The sequence below is a fragment of the Microtus ochrogaster genome, unplaced genomic scaffold (genome assembly GCF_000317375.1).
Source record: "Microtus ochrogaster isolate Prairie Vole_2 unplaced genomic scaffold, MicOch1.0 UNK7, whole genome shotgun sequence".
NCBI lineage: Eukaryota > Metazoa > Chordata > Mammalia > Rodentia > Cricetidae > Microtus > Microtus ochrogaster.
Window position 1 is genome coordinate 8,233,657 of NW_004949105.1, and position 10,993 is coordinate 8,244,649.

At 42.9% G+C, this 10,993-nt stretch overlaps 1 protein-coding gene across 2 annotated transcripts in view; it reads left to right on the top strand.

Annotated features, from left to right (window-relative positions):
• The window catches only part of Fam155a (family with sequence similarity 155 member A), a 465,955-nt gene that overhangs the window by 259,793 nt on the left and 195,169 nt on the right, over positions 1 to 10,993 (top strand). The window lies entirely within an intron of this gene.

Consider the following 10,993-nt stretch of genomic DNA (forward strand, 5'->3'; position numbering starts at 1 on the left):
TCCACCATCACTGCTGATCACTGCAGGGTACTGTAAAGTTTCACCATCACTGCTGATCACTGCAGGGTACTGTAAAGATCCACCATCACTCTTCCCGCTCTTTCCATTATTACAGAAAATGGAGGGACATTTTCCTGAGCGCCAGCAGAATGCTTGGCACCGGTGCTGCCCTGTCATTGTTCTTAGCTGAACTTGATTTTTTTTTTTAATAGTAGGACTAGAGATCCACTGGAGCCCTCTCCAAGCACATCGACTTTTTCTTTGAAGTCTCACTAGGCTCCCAGACTGGCTTGGAACTCACTCTTGTAGCTTAGGGAGACTGAATTGAGGATGTCTTGCCTCATCCTCCCGACGGGCTGTTATCACAGGCCTGGACATCAGGCCTGTCTTGTGTCTCTGCCTTAGCATCTTTGTTCACCTTGGTTGAATCATTCAAAGTCCTTTTCTAAATATGTAAAATTTCCAGCTTCCATTATTTTATTTGTATCCATTTCACTGAAAGGGAAGAAAAAGTAATCCATTTGAAGACCTTCTTTTTTTCTTTTTAATATTTTCTAAAATAAGATTGGCATATGATCATGGTCATTTTTATCATCTTGCCCCGACTCTTCAAGATCACCTTGCAAACATGGTGTAAATAGGAGTTTTGATGACCATAAGAAATCCCCAATAAACCTATTGTCAAGAACTTGAGCCCCATATGGTGGTGCACATCTATAATCCCAGCACTAGGAAAGCTAAGGCATGCTCTTGGTGTCAGTCTGATTACATAGAAACGGTTTCTAAAATTCAAATAAAACTATAAGGGGGAAATAAAAGATCTAGGCAGCACCAGGAATTTCACTGGAAATGGCTACCTTATAAAGAAAAACAAAGCTAAATACAATGAGTTAATGATGGACTGCACTGTCCATAGCACCCGCCTCCTCCCCGCGTCTCTTTTATCGTCTTCTCATACTCTGGGGCTCCTGGGATGGGAAGATGCTCACTGCCACGCTCAGCTTTTCTCTTGGCTCCTGGAGCTCGGGTCCTCGTGCTTTCGTGGCGAGTGCCTGACTGAGCCATGTCTCAGTTCCATAGGCACAGATTCACCGCTGTTCTGTTTTAGCTTACTGTTCTTCCCAGAATGACTTAGAAGAAAACCAAAATATTCCAGGATGACCTCTTATTAAAAAAATCTTGAATAATTTTAAGCTGCCCGAGGGTGAAACCTGTTTTAGGGCATGATTTGGTTCAATCTCCTCCTGTATGATATTAACTGAGAGATGTGATTCTTCAAAGAGCAGCACACAATTTTTAAAAACCTTTTTCCAACTAAGGCACTGGTTATACTCTGCTCTTAACTTCTATGGTTAATACTAAATCAGAAGTATACATGTATGAAATCAACCTACAACAAGTTAGTCGTATTTTCCTAGTAATTATAGTCATCTAAAGATCTGGGAAGATGGTTCCACGTGTCAAAGCAATTGCCAAACAAGCCCAATGATCTGAGTTCAATCCCAGGAAGCCAGAGGTAGAAGGAGAGAGTCAAATTCTGAAAAATCTGTCTTTGATCTGCACGCGTGCACCATGGTACCTGCCCACTTGTATTCACACACACATGCACATGCATGCATGCACACATATGTACACACATAATTCTAATAACATAGATCTTGAAAATCATACTAATATTGTATTATATCCAAGTTTGATGACTTTGATATTAAAACCCAAATAAGTCCATGCAGTAGAAACTGTAATACTTGCCTTCACATTTGCCGCTCTGGTCATGCCCCTTGCTATGATTAACTCAACATCTGAACTCTCAAGTTACCCTCCCCCATCTCATCTTAGCCACATGCAAATGCCCTGGGAGCTCAATATATGTCTCTATTAAAAATCATTTTCTCATAAATACATGTGACTTAGCTTTACAAAAAAAATCATGAAAAAATCTATTACTAGAAAATCACTAACGTTTATTTAATTTGAGCTTCCTAACGTCACATATTTTAGTAAGCAATATAATGCTGCTATTTTAAAATTTCAGTTTTATGGCTATTTTAAAATTTCAGTTTTATGGCTATAGTAAAAGTCTATAGACTCACACACACACATGCTTGCATACATTTCACACATGCACAAACTGCAGATACTGCACCTGCAATCATTCAAAGCATGCATAGATGTGCATGTGTCTGAAGGAGCTTGAGGAAATGAGACTTGGGTCAGTTTCCTCTAACCTGGTTGGAAACAAACAATAATGTCACAGCATGATGATGCACCCTGACTTCCATGCGTTGTACAGAGTTTCACTGTGACCTGAGGTGTGTGACCATCTGTAACCCAGAGTCACCTTGTGTCCCCACCACCTGCACTGCTTAAGTGAGATTAAATTCTACCAGAGAGCCAGCAGCATCCATGGTTCTTTCACACATAAATATTTGAGCTTAGTCGACATAAATCATTGAAAAGGCGAAGTTTCTCTGTACGGCCTCAGTAAACTGTCAAATCGATAAGCATATTAAGAGAGACATTTCTCAAGAGGAGATTTACAAACTCTCACCGGACGTCTTTAAAACGATATACACCACTAAACACTGGAGAGATGAAACCTCAAACCACAATGATACATCATTTCAGCCCAGTTAAAATCAACACTGACAAAAATGCAAGAAATAACAAATGTTTATGAGAATGCTCTTGGTGGGGATGTAAATTAGTACGCCCACTGTGAGAACACAGGCTGGAGGTTCCGCCAGAAATTGAAAATAGAGGTGTCGGATGATTCAGCTAACCAGATCTTCATATGTCACCAAGGGACAGGGAATCGGCATGTGTCAGAGACATCTAGCCACCCTAACTAGGATGTAGTATCCACCTTAGTGTTCATGGAGAAATGAAAACCTGAGGAAGCTCTACTCTCTACACACAGCCCAGCATTCTTTCCTTTGTACAATGAGCAAGATCCTGTTTTCAAGCCTTCCGGATCAGCCTCAAGGGCACTGTGTTAAGTGAAACAAACAAGATGCAGAAAGTCACTGCGTGGTCTCATGTGTAAAATCTTTTCAGGATGGAGGCAAGTGATGATTCCAGGAAACTGGGGGAGATGATGGCGGGAGACTTGGGGACACAAGAGGGATGGATACAAAGGCTTAAAAAGTGCCAGTGTTCTGTTGAAGATGAGAACAACTACAGTTAATAACAATACATTGTGTGTTTCTAAAGGACAGATGAGAGGATTTTGAAGATGAATTTTTATTTTATTTCACTATCCTTATGTGTTTATATGTGTATGTGTCTGTTTAAGTGTATGTCACATGAGTGGAGGTATCTGCTGAGTCCAGATGTGTTATGTTGGCTCCCCTGTAACTGGAGTTTTGGGCACTTTTGCACCTCCTGGTGTGTGTGTTGGGAATAAAATTCTGGGCTCCGAAGGTTCAGTAGACTCTTAACTGCTGATCTATCGCTGCATCCCCAAGACTGGATTTTGAATGGTCTCTCCAGAACACAATAGTAGATGTTTGAGGGAGTGGGTGTGCTAATTGCACAAATTTGATCCTTGCACTTTTGAATGCTCATGGGAACACCATATACTCCATAGATATATACAATTATGGTTACCCAACTATAATTCTGGGGGGGGGGAAGTAAAAAGCAAATTGCTTACAGATTAAGAGTATGCAAAAAAGTAAATAGGCAATGTTCTAGGCTTTGCCAGTATCAAAGACAATGTCTTAGGCTTGGCCAATACTTTTCCTAGGAAAGATATCTCAGCAATTCACCAGCATGTTCCACGGTACCAGGCATGCAATAGTACCTGTGAAATGCCCTGAAGTTTGTACAACAGAGTCAAGCAGTCCCCCCTTACTTATGCTGTATTGTTGTTGTTTCTGCTTTTTGATTGGTTTTATTTTTTTCCTTCTTTTGTTACGAAGAGAAGGAGCATGAAGTTGGGTGGGTAGGGGAGGATCTTGGAGGAGTTGGGGGAAGGGAAAAATATGATAAAAATATATGGCATTAAAAATTTAAATAAGTAAAAGCAATTCTAAAGAGAATTTTGTTGGCAATTTGTGGTCACAACACAACCCAACATAATCCTCTGAAAGATACTATGCACAGACTGAGAGACAGCAGACAGTTCAGTGGGTGGTTTGTCTTCACTCCAAGTGTTGGCAACACAAGGGTCACAGGCAGGGTGGATGAGCCAGGAAACCACCTAAATGCAATGTAAGTGTCTGCCTGATTATGACGGGGTGAACCAACATCCTGGATTCCCTTAGTGGAGACTCTGAGGGGATGGGAAAATGCTGGGGACAGAGCCCAGGGTTTCAGGAGGGAAGAAAGTAGGTGTTTGTTTGTCTACAGAACAGGATAAAAGAGGTAATGTTTGCCTTTATTTTAATTATAGTTTTGAGTAGTACAAAGATGTTTTAACAAAGCCACCTTGATCTTTGGGTGGACAGTTAAAATCAAGACAGGATGTTCTCATTTCATAGTCTAATTTTCAGAGTGCCTTTGTGTCTCACATGGAAGCATTAGCATCATCCCAGTTTTGGCATTGCCCATCTTCCCACTATGTCTATAGCTAGGTAACACTATCACTGCTAGGAGATTTTCTTACATTTAAAGGCAAAGTTTGATACAGCATACAAAGAAAGTTTTAGCAGAAAAATATTGAGAACAATTCTGCCATGAGAAGTAGGAACTGAGTGAACAAAATCAAAACCACATTAGAAACGTACAATAATTTTCCAGCCCCAGTAAATGGTTTTTGTAGCCTGTGAAATTACAGCACCTGTAAAGCTTCAGACTGGTCTTTCAGGACCTTGCAAACGAGAACACCTGCCAGGATCTCGGGCAAGATTCACTAGGTGCAAAGTGAACAAATTCTTTCCTTACCCGGAGACTCCCACAGCCGACATGTAATTTGATGTGCTGAAGCATCTTATTTGGAACAAAAGGCTTAGGAGGAAGCCAGCACAGTGGGCTTGGGGCACTCAGTACTCACACAGAACCTCATACCGGATGTCAGTCATTCAGTGGTAGGAGCCGCTAAGTGTCAATGTTTCGAGATGTGTGTTAAATTAAGAAAATAATTGGATGTTATGTAAGGAGTTGATAAACCAAGCTGCCGAATCGCAACCACAGTCCCTCGGCAGGGACACAGCAGGTTTGTTAGAGGGACACACAGCTGCGGTGGCAGGGAACACATGAGGAGGTAGTGTATCTCCAGAGATGGCTGGGTTTCTTGCTTTTTAACTTATCATCTTGGCACCCTCCCACGCCTGCCTCCTTGGAGTTGAGATGAAAGAAGCAAGATATAAAGGAATATTCATATCATTTTTTAATTAAACATTTGGTTTGGTTCCAAAATTCAAGACTTCAGTTCACACACAGGAAGGATGTCAGGGACATGGCAGGAATGGCTTAGGGAGGATTTTCTTACACACAAGGGACATGGGCTTACTTTGGGATCAGTAGAGGAAAATGCATGCTGGTGTGTGGTGTTGCTTAGCTAGTTTTCTATAATGCGCTCTTGGCATGTGGATCCTAAACTTTTCAGTGACAATAAGTGAAGTCCTGCAGGATCAGAGCAGTGTAATGTCGGGAAGGTCGCTGACAAAAACATCAGTTTTTTATATTATCAATCCTTTGACTATTTCTTTTGTGTTTGGGCTGAAAAGGGATCCTCTTGCATACTAAGAAAACAGCTCTTTTAATTTATTTTTAATTTAAACTTTTAGATTTATTGTTTTTATGTGTATTTTGTATGTGTCTGTGTAGGGGGAGTTGTGCACATGAATGAAGGTTTGAGAGGAGGTAGAAAGGTGGCATCAGATCCCCCAGAGTTGGAGTGACAGTGGACGTGAGCCCCTTGATATGGTTGCTAGGTAAGAAAGTGGCACCAGATCCCCTGGAGTTGGAGTGACAGGGGTTGTGAGCCACCTGATATGGGTGCTAGGCTCCAAACTGGAATCCTCTGGAAGAGTAGCATGCACTCAACTGGTGATTCTTGTCTCCGGCACCATATTAAATTCATTTTTATCTTTTACTTCAGAGGAAGTTATTACGTGTAATTTATTAGCTTCTCTAGACTGGGGTGTGCTCAACTTCAAAAGCAATCCAATCCTGCCTTTGTGTTTGTGAGGATCTAAGCCTATGTACATAGCTATATTCTTGAACTTCCCAACTCTGCACGTGTTACGTACTTTATAGAGTATGCTTTTTGACAATATGTTCTCCCACCTGTGGGTTTATCCTTATATCTCGCACTGTCCCCTTAGAGCACAATGTTTAAACTCAATGAACTCGCACAGTAACTTTCCTTCTTGCTTTCCTGGATTGTATATCTAGTACTGAGCCTCTGAAGCTGTCACTCAACTCCAGGTCTTGAACCATAGCACACCCATCACGCTAATGTCAGTAACGGTATTACCCCAACACCAAAGGGGGAGATGTGGGCTTGCCCACCCTGAGGGGCTCTTAGGAAATTCTCTACATTCCCTCTCAATGTTTGCTGACACCAAGCCTGCTTTGTGACACTCTGTGGATGAACAGAAGCCACGATTTGCTATCACTTAAGGATGTTTTGGACTCTAATGCTTTCCCGTGCATCTGCGACTCCACGGTACTTCCTTCTTTTCCATCCTTATCCAATGCCCCCTAGGCTTAGCTAAAGTTCCCCTTCAGTATGGAATGCTGCCTTCCTGAATGTGCCTCATCCCACACCCTGTACTTGCTGGGTGGAGACTCAGTTCCTACTTCAGTGCTGCTGGAAACAGCCCTGGGTCCCCTCTGTCCCAGGAGATGCTCTTTTATCTCTTCTATTTGGCAGCTTCTTAGACTGTGCTAAGTCTTATCTGGTTTTGGTTTCTCCCCCCCCCACCCAAAACTGATGCTTTGTTTTGGTTTTTTTCATGAAGTAAGATAGTTTATGCTTTACTTTTCCTAACATCATGTCTAAAAGGAAAACAACACTCAGAAATTGTTTTTGAAATGAACACAGGAATGCATTGTTTTTGGGGGTGGTGGTGGCTTCCTTGCTTCTTTGGATATTAAAGAGGTAGGACAAGGGTATGGGGTGTGAGGATGTATCCTAGGCAGCCAGAGAGTGTCTGTCAGCTGAACAATGTGGTTTGCACACCTAAAAGAATTGGCACAGAGAAATATAAAAAAGATTGGGAGAGCAGCATCTGTGTTTACACTGGGAACGGTGTTTTAAAGAATTCTACCATTTTCAGTCCCTGGGGTAGAAAAGCAACTGTGAACAGAGGTTGCCAAAGACAAATAAATAAATTAAGCCGCAGGATGCTGGGAAGGCGCCTCTTTGTGAGGTTTCCTTAGGGAGAACAAACACTAAACCATTTGTGTAACCAATTCTTGGCTTTCTGTTTTCCCCTGCTCTGTCTACAGTTGGCCACTTAGCCTTATGTGGTGAGAGAGTTATAGTGGGCTTCAGAACATGTATGTCAGCTTTTAATTGACCTTAGATTCAAAAGTTACTGTTACCTTTTCAGAACATGTTTACACACTGCCTTAAAGCCTCAGAGGTTGACACTTTCCTCCAGGAACGTGTGGGAAAGCACACCTGCCTATTAGTAGCCTGTGACATGCTCTGGGCTCGGCATGGTGCTGACAAGCAGATGCACTCAGCCAGTTACCTCTGTTGGACCAAAGCCAGCGTTGGTTAGGATGTCTGAAGTCTCAGTCCCTCTGGCCCACAGCTGGCTTTTTTGACATCTGGGTTCATGTTTCTCTTCCCAATAAGTGTCTATTGGTATGACCTTGGGTAACTAAGTTCACAATTGGGAGCTTTAGATTTTTCACCAATAGAAGGAAGGATTTAGATTTAAAAAAAAAAAAGAAAAAAAAACATGGCTTAACTGTCCTTCCCAATGCTAATCTTCTGTGATTACTTTTATGGTATCTGATGAGTACCGGGGCTTTAGGGGGTCCAATTCTTGGGATGGAAACATCTTTTACATCACATTTTTAAAGCTGAGTTATGACAGGCTCCTCCTGAAGATTCCATCTGAAGCCCAGAGCTTCTTTGCTCGTCAGCCTCCTTCATACAGTGGCAACAAACGTCCTTTCAAGCTCTGAAGTGAACCAACCAAAGGCAGGGCTGTGTGCTCAACCACTCTGTGGCCATAAGGAAACAGTGCCCTCCCTTCTGAGTGCTAAGCACCATGGGCCAAGACTCACACCCTCAGCTCTCAGCTCATTAGTGAGGCACAGCCCTCTCCCAGAGCTTAACAAGGTTTCAAATATTACTTTTGGAGGATACCGGCATTTCTTAGACTTACAATACACATGAGTTTTCCTACAGAATTGAAGCCTATGGAATTCTGAAATCAAACCAATAATAGATTTCAGACTTAGAGAAAGGCTAAAGAGCCAAGAAGATATTATTTACTATCATATAACTCTTTTCTTAAAACCAGATATGACGAAATGGTTTTCTGTATACAGTGTAGGAGTAGACAATGTTGTTTGGAACCATGAAAAACCTTACTAGAGAGAGAGAGAACTACACTCAGACATGCTAATCCTTAGTCATAACTTCCCAATGGTCATAAAGAAGATCATTCATATTTATAAAACAAATCATGTATATAAAGGATGACTGTCCTGGGAGACAGAGAACAATCCAAGGTCACTGGGGGGGTCACATTTAAGCAGAAAGCTGCCTTAAACTTGAACCGTGGGTTAAGTGTAGCATCCAGTGAGAGAAGCTGCAACGTCTCCGGCTCCAGCTAGCACAGCTGTCCTGCAGAAGCACCTGTGCCCCTCTTCTCGCTGCCCTGCTTCCTGCACACTCAAATAGTTGAAAACTTGCTTCCACACCCAAACCTACAAACCGGTGTTGACAGCCGTGTTAGTCTTAGTTTAAAACTTGGAAACAGCTGAAGTATTTTTCTGTAGGTTAATGGGGAAGTAAACCGTGGTCCATCCAGACAAAGGAATTATTTATCGCAAGAAGATATGAACTATCTAGAAATGAAAAGGCAATGAGGAGTCTTTAATGGGTATTCCTAGGAGGAAGACCAATCTCCAAAGTCTGAGTGCTGTAGGGTTCTAACTGAGATATTTCTGGAAATAAAGAATTGATAGAGACGGTAAATGCACTGGAGATTGCCAGGAGTCAGAAGAAGGAGGAACGTATGTGTCAAGCCTTGTACAATTTTTCGTAAGTGAAAACACCGGGAGAAGAAGATAGCCCAGAGCTCTCAGCTCCAGCTCTTACATTCAGACACTGGGGGATTAATGAGTGTTTGTTCTGAGTGTTCTAACCCCACAAGATAGGGACACGGGATTGTATGATAAAGCTGCATCCTCATGAATCTCATGTGTGTGCTTCAGAGGTGGGCTGGTAAATAAGGCAGGCTGGGTAGGAAAATCTAAGGAACCCCACAGTTCGCTGTCCTCTCTCGGCTGAGGAGTCCTGGTGACTCCATTAGCCCCACTGTTAGGGTTTGTCCAGATGTATCCACTGCCTGCTTGCTGGCACGGTGGGAGGATCCTGCATTCTGCGGGAGCTCTGATTCAATTTCCTTCCATGTTCAGGGTCTGCTTCACTAACTATCTGCTTCCCTCTGGGTTTTCACTGCCACCACGGGGCAATTGGCTCGAGAAGGTCCTCGTCCTTCTTCTAAGCCAAATCATTTGAAATCCAGTGTCATTTCCTGTGCTGTGACTCACAGCCCATCTGGCAAATCAGGAGTTGAAATATCGTCCCCAGGACACAGAGCATTTAAAATTTAACTCATCATTTGAGATACACATGGCTAATTCAGAACCTATATTTTTCATTAGTTAAATATTTAGTATTGGCAACATAAATTTGGATTCTTTCATCTCCTTTCAAATTATCTGTTTATAACGATTAGGGGTGCTAATGAGGCTGGCAATAAACAGGCTTCCTCTCCAACTCCCAGCTCCAATCATCCTCCATGTTAAAGCCAGTTCAGGCCCCCAGAGTCTGGGGAATTCACCCCCAGCACGGGAGTGCCTTGTGCCCTCTGTTCCTCTCTGCGTAGACAAGCCCACCCGACCTAGTTCAGGGGAGAATCAGAACTTCTGTCTCCCTTGTATCTGCGCTTCCTCCCCTGCTGTTGCCCATCCTGTATCCCAAAGCACAAGGGGATCTTCTAACTCCTCAGCTGTCAGCCTTCAGGCTGCCCTGCACCCATCTCCAGTTCTCTCCACCTTCTCCCCACCCCTGTGCTCCTTCTCAGCCGCTTCGGTTCTGTGATGGGCATCTTGTTCTCTCTGTTGAGAACATCTTTTCACCCATTCCTCTTGCTTTCATCACTGCTTCCAGTATGTAGATTTCAAAGTTCTACATCTGACTGCATCTCCTTTCCTGTGTTGTCAGCTCTGCTCTTTCTCTGCGGAAAACATAAACTGGTCTGAAGCTCTGGCCGTGGTTTCTCAATGGTGCTCATGGAAGAAGCCATGCCAACAGTCTCATCTTCTAGGCGTTCTTATTCCTATGTATACCATCCTTTCTTTGTCAGCTCCCAACTTCCATTGCCATCAAACTTGACTGGCATGCCTTGGTGTCTGCGGGCATGTCCATGGGGCACTGGCACCCCTACCTCACGATCAAGGTGATTCAGATTCTGGGTATCTCTGTTGAGCATGTATAAATTTAGAGTCTTAATAAGCCCTACCTTGTATGATTATCAGGGACTAAGAATAGTGTGTAACATAGATTAAGTGCTAGAGGGATGCCGATTGTTGTTATATTCAGATTTGCTCCTTGGCCCACATTTCTGGCTACAGTCTCTCTCTTAAGATCCAAGGCAAGATGTCTCAAGCTCCAGGAATGTTACAAGAGATTCAAAGTTAGCCGGGCAGTGGTGGTGCACGGCTTTAATTCCAGCACTTGAGAGGCAGAGGCAGGCAAATCTCTGTGAGTTCGAGGCCAGCCTGGTCTACAGGAGCTAGTTTCAGGACAGGCTCTAAAAGCTACAGAGAAACCCTGTCTTGAAAAACCAAG